General features: G+C 41.2%; 1 protein-coding gene across 5 annotated transcripts in view; it reads left to right on the top strand.

Annotated features, from left to right (window-relative positions):
* ELFN1 (extracellular leucine rich repeat and fibronectin type III domain containing 1) overlaps positions 1-15,321 on the top strand; it is a 423,992-nt gene that overhangs the window by 112,370 nt on the left and 296,301 nt on the right. For all 5 annotated transcript variants that reach the window (XM_075830338.1, XM_075830339.1, XM_075830337.1 and 2 more), the window contains one exon: positions 238-287. The gene's annotated coding sequence lies outside the window, so the exon portion shown is untranslated. The remainder of the gene's footprint in view (positions 1-237; positions 288-15,321) is intronic.

Here is a 15,321-nt window from a genome sequence, read left to right on the forward strand (position 1 = left end):
GACAGGAGCAAACGAGCGCCGATCAACGAACTGTCTCGTTGATCGGCGCTCGCTGCACCGGCCAAAATCGCCCGGTGTAATAGGACCTTAAATTCTTGGATTGGGTTTCACTCACTTTTTTTTAAATATAAATATGTAGAAGGTTATTCTTTAAGTTATTAAATGTGTTTTCCTTGTATATGCACGATATTGTTACAACTGTTGATATACCGTATTTTTTTTGTTTGTTTTTTACAGCGAATGCCAAGTGATTTGGAGAGTCTACTAGTAAGAAGACTTCTAAAAAGGTAAAACATTTTTTTATTTTATTTACATCGATGGTTGGGGGATGTCCCATTATAAACTCCTGTGGTCTGGATCTCTCATGCAGTAGATCAGTCTTTCAATACAATGCACCTGCACACGGCTGCTATATAAAAAAAAATTATTACCCCAATGTTTAGGGTGTGTTCACATTAGGGTTCTGTCCGTGGGCTATTGATTCTGCAAACAAACAAAAACCTTACGGAACGGAGACAGACGGAAGCATTACCCTTGAAATCAATGGTAATTCAAACAGAAGGCTATGGTTTCCTTTCATGTGTTCCCCTGAAGGAAAGGTCTGACGGAACCCACAAACGGAATCCTGACCCAGATGTGAACAGGCCCTTATTTGGAAACACGCACTAGTGTACAGCTTTGTATTTTATACTATATTTACCCGCTTGGAAACATTGGTGCTAATATCTTGCTTTGTTATTTTGCAGAGCTTTCCCTGCTGATTAGAGGGGTTGTATGAGATTAGAAAAACATGGCTGCTTTCTTTTAAAAACAGCGCCACTCTTGTCCATTGGCTGTGTTTGGTATTGCAACTTAGCCTAATACAAGTGAAGACTTCAATAACTGACAAGACCCATGTACAAGAAGTTCGCTGCAGATAGATTTGATACTACTCATATTTTTTGGGGTTCTTGTGCCCTTGAGTAGAACAACAAGGGAATGAATATGAAAAGCCCCCTGGTGGTTTTTTTGTACTTCCCACTGTGATCAACTAAAGCCGGCCATTCACATCAGATGTATGTCGGCCGAACCAGCCGACCATCTAATATGTATGGCGGTGTTCTGACTCTCCCTGATGGCAGATGTCGGGAGAAAGAACGGCCGGCCAGGGCATGTTGAATTTCAACAAGCCCGATCCTTTTGTTAGTTATTTTTCCCTGAGAACACATGAACTCTCAGCTGAGCCGAACGTGTATGTGTATGGGGGAGTCGGAATAGGAACAGCTGTTGGCCGAGCACGTTTTTGGCCGACCGCTATCTAAAATGTATGGCCGGCCTTAGAAGTTCATATAGGAGATTGTTTGAAATGTTGCTGCAGTAAAAGGGCTGGCGTTAGGGGGTGATAAACTGGGCAAGGTCGAGGCCATTCACAAACCAACCTGACAGTGCATTGCGCAATGAGTTGTAGTATTATGTAGGGTCTCTTTGGGAGTAGTTTTTGGATACTGCATGATATTTGGGCATTATATGGCAATATTACGTTGGCACTGTATGGTAGTATATTCTAGGTGCTATATGGAGATATTACAAGTGCTGTATATGGCAGTATTATGTGCACTCTGTTTGGGAGTATTATTTGGGCATTTTATGACAGGGTTATTTGGATACTAAATGGCACTGTATGGAATTATTTGTCAGTGTGTGTGTATATATATATTCTGTAATGGTACAAATATTTTTATATACAACATGGCTACAAATTATCGGGTTTCATGGTATCGTTCCTCAAGCAAATATAGTAGGTCAATGGTTATATTTCAAAGCCGGTACATTAAAGGGGTTGTGCCGAGTTAGGCCCCATGCACACAACCGTAAATTCGGCCTTAATTACGGTCCGTAATTACGGCCCCATTCAGTTCTTTTGGCCGGGGACACCTTTCCGTATCGCTACAGATGGGTGGCCGTGCCTTAGAACGTTGCCGGGAATTATAGAACATGTCCATTTTTTCGTGTTTTACAGGCCGCGCTCCCATACTTCGAAAATGCGGGCGGACGTCAGCAGCCGGCAGTGCCCGCTATCGTGTGCCGTGATTACGGGCATGGCCGTGTGCATGGGGCCTTAGAAAAACTTGGCTGCTTTCTACCAGAAACCGTTTCACACCTATACATGAGTTTTGTCTGGTATTGGAACTCAGCTCCACTGAAATGAAAGGGGCTAAGCTGTAATACCACACACTACCTGTGGACAGGTGAGGCACTGTTGCTGGAGAAAAGCAGCTATATTGTTCTAATCTTGTACAACCCCTTTAATAGTAGTCACGTGTATATCCAAATTGTCAATATTGCTCACGTCTCTCAAAAGTTTCTTGTCCGATATTTTTGATGTAAGAAACAATGCAGGATCATAGCTTATGAAGTATTTGTACAATAGTCGCTGACTGACTTCTTTCTCTTCACAATCTCTGGCCATCAGAAGGTATGATAATATATTGCTTTGGATGGAGATCATACAGTATTCCAATTGACATTTTCCTTTCCATCTACCTGTGACTCTTGCGCCCAACTATTATTCCACTTTAGAAAGAAACCAGTTTAAAGCAGGCGAGCGAGATTGCCTCGCCTTTCAAGTATACCCAGAATTTCACACAAGGTGTCAGAAGGCTGTCCGCAATTTTATTTTCAGCGTTCCTATGTGTGTATATATATATTTTTTTGTGAGAAATGAATCCTGTGATATAATGAAAAGCCTGTGTTTAATATTTCATACATCTCCCCTCGCAGACGTGTCCCAGGAGACGCAGACGTAGCTCTGGAGCCTCTATCTGCCTGAACTTCCAGTGCATCGTCAGACATCACATGAAACGACTTATTAAGACTCTTAGTAGCGCAATTCCTTGAATTTCCATCCTTCATCTTTACCTTTTCAGATTAATAACCGTATTACTAAAATAGACAAAATATCATCTAGTAATATATTCTACTTCCTTTTACTAATCATGTAAATAAACCAGTCATTTATGGAATTTTGTACAAACATGCATTAATAACTGCATTTAAAAGGATTGAATGTGATTAGAAAAAATATAGGCTTTTTTTTTTCCCAGAAACAGCGCCACTCTTTACTAGTGGCTGTATCTGGTATTGCAGTTGAAATCTGAGCTGCAACACCATACGCAGCTCATTTAACAAGAATGATGTGGTTTCTCGAAAATAAAAAAATATATTTTCTAATCTCATGCAACCCCTTTAAAATTTAGACCCTCACTAAACGGTAACATACTATGTGGCTTACTAGGCAGCATTATTCACACAGTGGCAGAAGGCTATTCCATCTAGTTGATGATATGGTATGATATTTGTTTTATAAAATAGGTTCTGTTTTTTTCCCCCTCAAAACAGCGCCTCTCTTGTCCATGGGCTTGGTCTGGTATTGCAATATTCACTTGAATATGGGGATGAGCTGCAATTTCAGACACATCCAATGGACAAGAGTGGCGTCTATTTCTGGAAGATGAAAAAAAAAAACAGATTCTTTTTTTTTATAATCCTAGACTCCTTTTAAAGGGGTATTCCCCGAATCATCGAAGGATAGGGGATTGTCTGATCACTGGGAGCACTACTGCTTGTAACCCCACTCAAATGGGGTTCCCAAACTCCCTGTACCTCCTCACTGCTTGACCACAGTGAGGAGGACATTGAATGGAGCGGTGCATGCTGCCGCTCCATTCAAGCTCCAGTGAGGAGGAACTGGGGGGGCTCTAGACCCCCATTCTCGCCATTGGTGGGGGTCACAGCGGTAGGGCCCCAAGCGATCAGACAATTGTCACCTATCTTGTAGATTATCAACCCAGAATTTTTGGGCCGTGCGCGGCCCCTTCGTCCAAGCTCCACCAACTTTTTGGAAAATTGATGTCCGCAGCATAAATTGGCAAAAATCACAACTTTTTGGGCAAATTGTAATTCTTGCCGCACTTTCAACTTTTTTACTGCCGTAAATCTTTATATAAATTCCCCCCTGTTATCTTTTTATTAGGGGCAATAGCACAGATATTACGAGTGAAATGTGCCAGTCAATCACATATGCCCCACATGGACGCTACATTTAAGGTGGAATGTGGTTGAGCATTTCGACGGATATTAAGTTGACAAGATTGTATCTTGGAGCCCATATTACCGGCAGGGGCCACCAGGGCCGGCGTCAGCACCTGGCGAACCCGGGCAAATGCCGGGGCCCACTATCTAAGTATACATTATAACGCACGTGTCCACATACAGGAATCTAAGCACTAACCAAACTGCAATCTCTTGAACTGAACTTCTGTAGAACGCTGGTAAAATAGAGTCTACTTTAAAGTCCGTATAATTTTTTTTCATCTGTAAAATGCAATGAGGGTAACAGCCAGCGCTGGTTTTATAATGGATTCTATAGATCGGCTTACAGTTAGAGACGTGCTTTCTAATATTTTAAACCTCTTCCCAAGTGTTCCAGTGGTTTCACACAGCTCTCTCGCGTAGAAGGATCAAATACAGAGCTGTAGAGATTGCAGGGAATGGGTGTGAAAAACTGAACAATGAAATTATTAAAGAAGTATTTTCTATGGTGAAAATGAAGATGTGTGGTGTTTAGGTAAAATATAGTAAAGCATTTTATATGTTTTATATGTGACTGAATCATCAGGCCGAAGGGGATTTTAGAGCTGAGGAATAAAGGAACTTGCCTAAGGATCGCTATTGATATAGTGACATCAGTTTATTCACTAAGGACATTCTCAAAACGAAGAAAAAATTCATGCAGTCTCTTTTTTATGATATAAAATGGCGCACCTTCCACGTGCAAACATTATACTTGACCTGACGAAGGGACCGGTTTGATGCAGAAACGCGTAGTCTGCACGAATAAAGAAAGAATTTTTATTTTACACATTGCATTTTTACTTATTAGTCTGGCGCCGTTACCAAGAGACTGCATGAACGTTTTCTTAGTTTCCCCATGCCTGCAAACTTATCCCCATGACATGGAGTTATTCTTCCAGGGATCGCAGTAGGAGGCTGCCGGCATATGCCGATACCGTAGAGACTCACGACTGCAGGATTTTCTGGTGGTGTGCCCACTACCAGAGAAATGGCTTCTTGATAAGCCTTTTGGTACAAGACTAATTTCCTAATTGTACAAACCATACATAAGAAGACATCGCCTCAGAGGAGTGCCACCGTCTCCCCCTTCCCTTTTTTTTTCTTCAATTGTCGCATTCTCAAAACATGATTTTCTGGTCTAGATGTCGGGTGCCACGGCCGTGGGGTATGTGGACCTACTAGACCGCTCCGCCTTAGCGGAGAAGCAGTTGCCCAAACAGAAGTTAATAACAGTCTCTCGGACAAGAGTACCTGGGAGGACGTTCAGGCAGATGCTCGGAGTAGCAGACACGTGGCCACAGATGATACTAGGAGTGGCACAGATAATACTAGATGTGGCACAGGTGATACTAGACATGGCAAATGACACCAGACGTGGCAGATGACATGGAATGTGGCAGGTGACAACACGACTCCAACACCGCTAGCCGCGACCGTGGGACACTGAGGGTTTATCGGCATCGCCCTCCTAGCAGAAGCCAAAACACGTGTCTGCACTCTCCTGCCTTTAGGGTGCGTGCGCTCATCCCTGGCCTTAAAGGGCCAGCGCACCAACAAAATGTTCCCTAATCTATCCCCTTACATCCTGGACTATATAAAGGGATCTGCCCTCCCATTCCTTGTCTGCACGTTGTTGTATACCCATGTAAGTCTTGCAAATGGTCCCTTAGTTGTTCCCATATTCTACTACCTGTATCCTGTATCCCGTAACAGTGCTTGTTCCTGAGCTATATCTAGTGTTGGAGTCGTGTTGTCATCTGCCATGTTCCGTGCCATCTGCCACGTCTGGTGTCATCTACCACACCAAGCATCACCTGTGCCACATGTCTGCTACTCCGAACATCTGTCTGAACATCCTCCCAGGTATTCTTGTCAGAGAGACTGTTATTGACTTTTGTTAGAGCTCTCTAGTGGGTCCACATACCCCACAGCCATGACAATGGCTTTCTGGTCTAGATGTTGGCTAGTTGGGGAATAATGAGTTTGCGACCATTGTATAGAATTTTTATATCTGTTCTGAATTTGTTCTGCACCTTCATGCAACTTTGACATAGATGTTTTGACATTTATTTTTATCTTTGTAACTTTTACTAAATACTTAAATCATCTTTCTCATGAAAGTGCTTTGTTCCAAGGTGCAATGAAGTTTGTCTCTTGGCTAGTATGTATCTGTCAAGAAGTCTGACAATGTAACTTGTAGCTATGTGAGGCGTATACAACTAGGCATTATGTGACCAATGTCACCAGGTTAGTGTAGGGGACTAAGAAAGAGAACAACTTGCCAGCTTGTACCCGATTCTGAGATATAAAGCTTAAGCCTTGGAATGTACAAGCCAATAAATAAGTTATTGAGGTTAAAAAATAGATTTGCTAAGAAATTCCATCTAAATTCATTGCCTGAGATTATTTATATTTTATAATTAACCGTCTGGGAACAGCATTGTTTGGAGATTTCCATTACCAGTAATCTTTTGTCATATTGCTCATGATAGAGCGCCATTATTTCAGTGTCGGGGTTGTGCTGAGGTTTTTAATGATGGATTTTTTTTTAAACAACATTGAAGGATATTTAATTCTCTACCGTGGGGGTTCCAAGTCAATGACCTCTATGAATGGCATCTTCTTACATTTCTATATGAAATACCAGCAGAGACATAACTTGAAGCTCGTGGACCCCAATGCTAAATCTGTAATAGACCCCCACCTACCATGTGCAATTTGTAATACTGGTGTCATCTTATGTAGCAGAGGGACCATTGGTCCTCCTCATGGCCCGTTTCCCACTGCTACCTCTTCCCCCACCTTTTTCCCCATAGCTACGTCCCTGCATATCATAAAACAACTTTAGGGGAAATTCTTCTATTACCGGTAATTTATTTATGAAATAGTTGTAAATGAAAAAAGCCAAATTGTGGTCTTCATCTTGGATATTTAAGAGGTGATCACAAAAGTAAATAATGCCGAATTATTGATCAGCTAGTTGCCGCGGGTCCAGCTTCTTAAACCCTCGATGAACAGCTATGGGGGAAATTGTGGCTGTCCACTCAACTGAGTACATGACATACTCTATAGCTCACTTGGTAGCCTATCTGAGTCTGCTAGAATGAGAGAAAATTTTTGTTACTGACTCTCTGCTCTAATAAAGTGGGGAACCCCTCTCTAGATAGATAGAATTATGTGATATCGGATAGTAGGATGGGGGACTCCATTGACTTATAATGTTTTCTTTCGGGGTTCTAAAATTTTTGATCAAAGTACTGATATTTTGGATGACAAAAATACTGGAACAACTAACAGAACACAAAAACCATCAATGTGAACAGATCCTTATATATTTATATATTTTTTTCATATTATTAAATGACGACTAGCCAAATTTGTCCCCACATAGAGTTTGAAAGTATTAAAAAAAATATATATCTATTTTATTTTTGTTAAAATTCACAATTCTGACCACAGGAAATATAAAATGGAAAATAATATCTATTGGCTGAAGCTGCCACTAAGTATAGACCTATATGTCAAAGATAAGCAACAAAAGTTGGATATATGCCTCCCTTTGATGGTAAACATTGGCAAGAATTTAATGAAAGGCCATGTTTTTTCTTCAACACAAGCCATTTAAAAGGCAAACCCAACAGAACAATGGGCTGTGGCAAAGTATGAAATGCCTACAGAGATTCGACATATTGTAAGTCATTCTCATGAAAGAGCTGGTCTGTATGTTGGTTCACACCTGTTGTTAGGTGGTGGTATTAGGCCATGTAAAGATGAACAGCAGACGCGTTTGATTGTCTCCTACTTTTTGTTTTTGAATTCAGGCACTTTGCACCCGCTTCTTTATATCCAGAGGTTTCAAATGGTTTCACACACAATTGCACATCATTATTGCTGCCTAAATAGAATCCATACTCATTTTGTCGACTTTGGAAAAATGAGAGACATTGAAAGTCGTGATGAAACGCGAGAGCGCTAGGAAGTTCATTAGTGTCCCTCGTCTCATTTTGTTTTTGTCCTTTGGTGATTGTTTTAAAAGAGTAATAAGGAAAAATGAGTGAGATTAGAAATATATCATACAGCAATACAGTGGAGCAATGTATTCGGGTTGTCTGTAGTCTGAACTGCTAAAGCTGGAGTACAAGAGTTTTTCGGTAAACCGAAATAAAAATCATTAAATCTAACAATGTAAATGGTTTCCCGCATATTTGGCCATGTACTAAAGTCAATAACCAATATGTTCACTGTGACCCATAATAAATTATCATACATGACCTTTGCTCTGCCCTTGACCTGCACTACCACTATAATCCCTTCTTCACATTATCATATCCAGGATGTCTAATGTATTTCTCCTTTCTTTGAAATCCCTCTCCACAAATCATCTGCTGCATTTCAACTCTCCAAACTTTGAAACGTAACCCAAAAATGTATCTCTTCTGATAAGGTTATAACATGGCCCTAAGGGCTTATTCACACAAACGTTAAAACAACAGCCGTCACTCGGACGCATGTATTTCAATGGGGCCTTTCACTCTGCCATTGTTTCAATGGACCGTGGTGACACTTTTTCAGGTTCGAGTTTCCCCACGTTCGTGTGAATAAGCCCAAAGCCTCATTTAGATGGCCCTAATGTGGCCAGAATGGACCTGGGTCTCACAGACTTAATATAGATGCTAAAACAGGGGTACATTATAGCTATCCGAAATAGGCCTAAGATGGGACATCTGTTCCAACTCAATACCTTTTTGTTAAAAGGGTTTACGACCATAAACTAATAGGGTGTCCCACTGCTACGACCCCAGCGATCAGCTGTAATCTGTGTGGGAACCAAGTACCAAGTGTTGTATTCCCCTGCCCCATCGCAGGGCTCCCCATGTAATACATGTTGGGTCCTCAAGCACTGAGACTAAGCAATTGTAGCGTTGTCAATCATTCCAATGACTCCTGTATTCACTTTGTATCCTGTATAAAGTCAAGGGGATTGTCCCACCAAAATAGGAATGCTACGGTGTCTTTACCATCTTAGTGTTCACTACCCCATCTTCCTAGCCTTCACATGATCCAGCCATGTACATCCGAAAGTTTTAATTCATACAGGTACCGGGGCGCGCTGTAAAATGGGTCATGTTGAGCTTCGTGACAAGACTGTAGCTGCTGTGATGGAAATGGTGTAAAGGTTTTGATGTACATTTCACAAAAAGAATGTCTACAGAACGTGTCATTTGTGCCAGTCTAGTGGAGAGCTGCTGACATATGAACCAATCTCCTACGTAGAAAAAGTTGATGTCTTCACACTTCTCACTTGATCTGTTGAGCTGTTATCATTTACTTTCGAGGGCAACAGAGCAAATCAGTGACTTAGTGAGAGAAAAGCTATGTTATAAGCTTTCCGGCTGCTACACAACAGCCAAAAGTATTGTCCCAGGATACATTATATGTCTAATAAACCTGACAATGAATATCACGATGAGAAACGACCATATTTGTAATGTGCTGTATCGCTTTAATAGAAAAATATGTCATGTACACACCTCTGATATCTTGTTGTTTATCCAGCACCAGCGCTGGACAGAGATTTTCACAATTCACATCAGTCACTCTCTCCAATGGGGCTAAAGACATAATTTTCCCCATCCCAGATAAATACTGCGGCCAATGCAAACTCCATGCAGGGGTTGACCTTGCAGATTCGAACCCAGGACCTTAGTGTTGCAAGGCAAAAGTGATAACCACTAAGCCACCATGCTGCCCGTAAGACAGTACATTTGGCTTTAAATTATACGATCATTAGAAACTCTAAAACAAGCTGGTTAAACCATTAAGACGGCTATACGTTGAGTACGTTCACCCAATGGGATCGTAACACTTGGGTCACACCAAATTTGCCGTTGACAGCAACTTTTGTGGAACATAACTTTATTATGCAACTGTTGCATAACTATTCATTACTATGGGAGATGCGAGCAGCAACATACCTTTCAAAATCTACCATAAAGTGCACAAATAATAGTACCATGTAGTGCCAAATAATACCACCAACGTGGTCAAATAACAGAGCTATGCACGAACCATATAAAAGTGCTCAAGTCCAGGGTCAGACTGGCCCACCAGAGTACCAGAGGATCTGCCGTTGCGCCCAGACTCACCCAGTAAAGGGTCCCAAAAGTTCTAGCAGAAGATAACTTCGTTTGGAGCGAACTTGGAAGCCAAGCACTTGCCACTAGGGTCTATTTCTTATGGGTGATTCACAAATAACCTATTAGACCTTATTGACGATATGTCCTATGTGTACAATGATAACAATAAGTGGATATGCACGTTTGCTGTAGAGATGGAGGGTGGGCCCTCAGAAACATTCCCCCGTTGGGCCCAAGGGACCTCATTCCGACGCTGCTCAAGTTCTGGGTTTTCATGTAAAGCATCAGAGACTGATAGTAAGACCTTGAGGAGGGTGGTGGAGATTCTAAGATGGCAGAGACCCTGCGAGCATTTGCCCCTTTGGCCCTCTCTTTCTATTATGGCCCTGGCTGTATTTATGCTTTAATGATATTTATTATAACTGAAAAAATATTGCATTAAAGAACTATAAAACCTGAAAAAGCTGTGTGAAAATTAAAGGCTAAGGAAGCAACGTCAAATATATACAGGCTTTAGCTGATTCTCAGATCCATTTCTACCATTCCCGAATGTATTAAATCTAATGAAAAGCATAAACAAGTATACGTACACAATATATTTCACGTTAATATAATTTCAACCGTCTGCAATGATAGGGAATGACAGCAGCTTATTTAAATGAATGATGAAAGTAAGTTGATGCAGGTGACAAAGGAAAATTTACTTATTTCCAGGTAACGAGATCTTTTATTGGAGTATTTTAAAATGTTTAATGCATCTCATGAAAGGTTTGTTTCTTTTACAATAACAAACCTGGTATAAGAGATATTTAAATCCAATAACCTCCTAACAGTTGCATAAAAATGAAATCCGCTCGCAATAACATCCCTGTATTTACTCTGAAATAGGTGCCGGAGATCATCAAGAGACCCAAGTCTCCTGTAAGACAACACACATCCACATTTATTTTATGAGCAGATGTCTCGTCTGTGCTGTATTGTGAGTAATTAGACTTTGATTTCCATTAAACTTAAGAACACATTTAGAGTAAAATGCAAAAAGATAAAAAGCCTCTTTATTATAGAGACTGAAAAGAGCAGTATGCATTATGTGTCAACTCTGATAAAGAAGTGTGGCCAGACAGCAACAACAGACTCTGAAAAGCTTATTTCCAGCGCCAGGGAACTGACAATAGCTACTAACTGTACTATCCAAAATCACTCTTTAATTGGCAAATAAACGAGAGCCATCATGTAGGGAAAATCTCAAATGCTGGAAGATGATTATAATTACAGTATATAATATATGATTTTTTTGTTTGTTTTTTATAAAGCAGTTTTGCAGGACTCATCTATATTTCAAAAGTACTTTAAAATTGATCATAGTGGAAGTGGCCATTTTTTAAAAACTCTCCTCGCCTTTGTACCAACATAATCCTTTCTTCTCTTCCTCCCTCCCTTCCTTCCTTTCTTCTCTTCCTTCCTTCTTTCTTCCTGCTTTCCAGCCTTCCTTCTCTTCTTTATTATTTTCCTCCTTCCTTCCATTTTTCTTTTCTCGAAGCCTGCCTTCCTTCTTCCCAGCCTTCCTTCCTTCTTTCCAGCCTTCCTTCTTCCCAGCCTTCCTCCCTTCCTCTTTCTTTCTTTCTTTCTTTCTTTCTTTCTTTCTTTCTTTCTTTCTTTCTTTCTTTCTTTCTTTCTTTCTTTCTGTCTTTCCTCTCTTTCTTTCTTTCCTCTCTTTCTTTCTTTCCTCTCTTTCTTTCTTTCTTTCCAGCATTCCTTCCTTCTCTTCTTCCTTCTTTTCCTTCTTTCTTCCTTCATTCCTTCTTTCCTTCATGCGTTCCTTCCTACCTCCCTCCCTCTCTTCTTCCCTTCCCTTCCTACCTTCCTTCTTTCTCTTCTTCCTTCTATCCTTCCTTCCTTCTTCTCTCTGTGCCTTACTCCCTTCTTTCCAGCCTTCCTTCCTTTTCTTCCTTCTATACGTCCTTCCTTCTCTTCTTCCTTCCTTCCTTCCTTCCTTCCTTCCTTCCTTCCTTCTTTTATGCTTTTCAGCCTTGACTCCTTCCTTCCAGCCTTCTTTTGAACCTTCCTTCTCTTCTTCCTTCTATACTTCCTTCTATCCCTCCGTCCTTCTTTTCTCCGTGCCTTCCTTCCTTCTCTCCGTGCCTTACTTGCTTCTATCCCTCTTTCCTTCTTTTCTCAGTGGCTTACTTCCTTCTCTCCGTGCCTTACTTTCTTCTTTCCAGCCTTCCTTCCTTCTTTTCAGCCTTCTCTGCTTCCTTCTTTCCGTCCTTCCTTTCTTCCTCCCAGCCTTCCTTCTTTTCATCCTTTCTTCTTTCCATCCTTTCTTCTTTCCAGCCTTCCCGCCTTCTCTGCTTCCTTCTCTTTTTTCTTCCTTCTTTCCTTCATGCTTTTCAGCCTTCCTTCCCCTCTTCTTCCCCTCCTTCCTTCTTTTCAGCCCTCTTTCCTGCCTTCCTTGGTTCCCTCCCTCCTTCCTTGCGTCCTTCTTTCCCTCTTTCCTTCCTTTTCTTCTTCCTTCCTTCTATTTTTCATTCATGCTTTCCAGCCTTCCTTCCTTTTTTCCCTCCTTCCTTCCTGCTTTCCAGCCTTCCTTCTCTTCTTCCTTCTATCCTTCCTTCTTTCTTTTCTCCGTGCCTTCGTTCCTTCCATCCAGCCTTTCTTCCTTCTTTTTTTCTTTCCAGCCTTCCTTCCTTCCTTCTCTTCTTCCTTCCTTCATGCTTTCAAACCTTCCTTATTTTCTGCCTTACGCCTCTTCTTCCTTCCTTCCTTCCTTCCTCCCAGCCTTCTTTCCAGCCTTCCTTCTTTCCATCCATTCTTCTTTCCAGCCTTCCCTCCTTCTTTGTTCCTTCTCTTCTTCGTTCCTTCTTTCCTTCATGCTTTTCAGCCTTTCTTCCCCTCTTCTTCCCCTCCTTCCCTCCTTCTTTTCAGCCCTCTTTCCTGCCTTCCTTTGTTCCCTCCCTCCTTTCTTCCAGCCTTCCTTCTTTCCCTCTTTCCTTCCTTCCTTCTGTTTTTCCTTCATGCTTTCCAGCCTTCCTTCCTTCTTTCCTTCCTTCTTTCCCTCCTTTCTTCCTGCTTTCCAGCCTTCCTTCTCTTCTTCCTTCTATCCTTCCTTCTTTCTTTTCTCCTTGCCTTCCTTCCATCCATCCAGCCTTCCTTCCTTCTTTTTTTTTTCCTGCCTTCCTTCCTTCTGTTCTTCCTTCCTTCATGCTTTCAAGCCTTCCTTCTTTCCTGCCTTACTTCTCTTCTTCCTTCCTTCCATCCTTCACTCCTTCTCTTCTTCCTTCCTTCTTTTCTTCCTTCCCGCCTTCCTTTCTGCCTCCACAGCTTTCCTTTCTTCCTGCCTCCCAGCCTTCATTACTTTCTTTCTGCCTCCCAGCCTCCCAGCCTCCCTTCCTTTTTTCCTTCCTTTGCGCCAAAGGAAGGAAAGGGGGTGGGTGGAGGCTTTGAGTCTCTTTCGTTGTTAGACCTCATTCTAATAAACAATGGTCTAGCACACAATATGTAAAAAATATGGTTGCACGGTTTGTGGAGTATAATACCAGCCCTCTTAAAGGGGTTGTATGAGATAATTAAGGGCGCCGATCTTATCCATGAGCTGTGTCTCGTATTGCTCTCATCCCCACTCAATTAAATGCCAGATACTACGATACTATACTAGCCAGATTGTCAAATAATTCAACTATGAGCCTACATTACCTAAATTTGAGAAGTTGGCAAGTAAGTAATGTTTTAAAGTCAATGTGTACAAGCCAATCATACTCTTAATTATTTATTGAAGGAGATGAGTGAGATATGACTTCCTGAATTATTTCTAAAGATGCTGTATTCGATCTTGTCAAACCATTTCCCTTACATAGATATGACAGCTAAGAGACAACAGGGAATATATTTTTTTCCCCTAAAACAATTTCATTGCCTCAGTTATGGGCAGGAAGGTTTTTTTCTTCATAGTACAACTACCTTCTGCCCTTGGGTCTAGCTGTGATTGACAACTATAGAATAACATCGTGTCATTCATTAACCGGTATGTATAAGCATTATAGACCCTATATTATACTGTATGTAATTTCTGATTATATATCCAAGTGGTTGATGGATGCTTATACTCCTAACTCCCATAATTAATGAGTACCTTTTGGTTTTTAATTCTGCACATATTAGCCATAGGACCTGCCTTATAGGATTTTCATGTAACTGCTCTGCACTCTATAATGACTAAAAAGTAGCAGGTACTTGCTCTGCATTCTAGCTAATATTAAATGATAATTTTGCTAAATTTAGAATACACTAAAAATGTGTCACCTGCCTGCAGTGGTACAAAGACACGAAGGCTAAAAGAGAAATAATACAGCTCGGCGCCACATGGTGCGGATTATCCAAGGAGAAATGAGGGAAGAAAGGGAAAAATTATTTTGCTCACCTTATGGAGTTGTGCGACAGGCACAACTCTGGAAACGGCATAAAAAGATCCAGGTAAGTATAGCTGCAGCCACGGTCCAATGCTCGCAACAATAAATGTTGCCACAAAATGTACAGGAATAAAGAGAAAAAGTGTAGACTGCCCCACAGCAGCCTGGCCTGATGAAGACGCTTGTCCAGCGTCGAAACGCGTAGCCCTCCTTATTAATAAATCTATGTTATTATATTATTACCACGTCTAACATTGCATCGATTAGCAACGCCGCTGTGGGGTTCTACACTTTTTCCTATTTATTCATGTGGTACAAAGATAGTCTTTATTAATTTAATGAGTGTAGAAGGAGGTAGAAAAATAGGAATAGTTCCCCAGTGCTGTCTCTTTGTATAGGAGGTACATGCAGAGCGTATATAGAAATCAGTCCATAGGAGGCAGGAGATAAAATACTATATGTTTTAATCAGAACAAGCTACGCGTTACAAGGTCGGACCGACCTCTTCAACAGGCAAAAAAACCATCTTGCTCATTCCATACAAAATCTATGGGCTGTCTCATTGAGTTAACCCCTATCAGGTTCTATTAGGACATATGGATGTCATAGAGGGGGTTCCCTGCTTGGGATCCCCCTCTATTACAGTAGAGAGTCGCTGTTAAAAG

The sequence above is a fragment of the Rhinoderma darwinii genome, chromosome 6 (genome assembly GCF_050947455.1).
Source record: "Rhinoderma darwinii isolate aRhiDar2 chromosome 6, aRhiDar2.hap1, whole genome shotgun sequence".
Classification (NCBI taxonomy): Eukaryota; Metazoa; Chordata; class Amphibia; order Anura; family Rhinodermatidae; genus Rhinoderma; species Rhinoderma darwinii.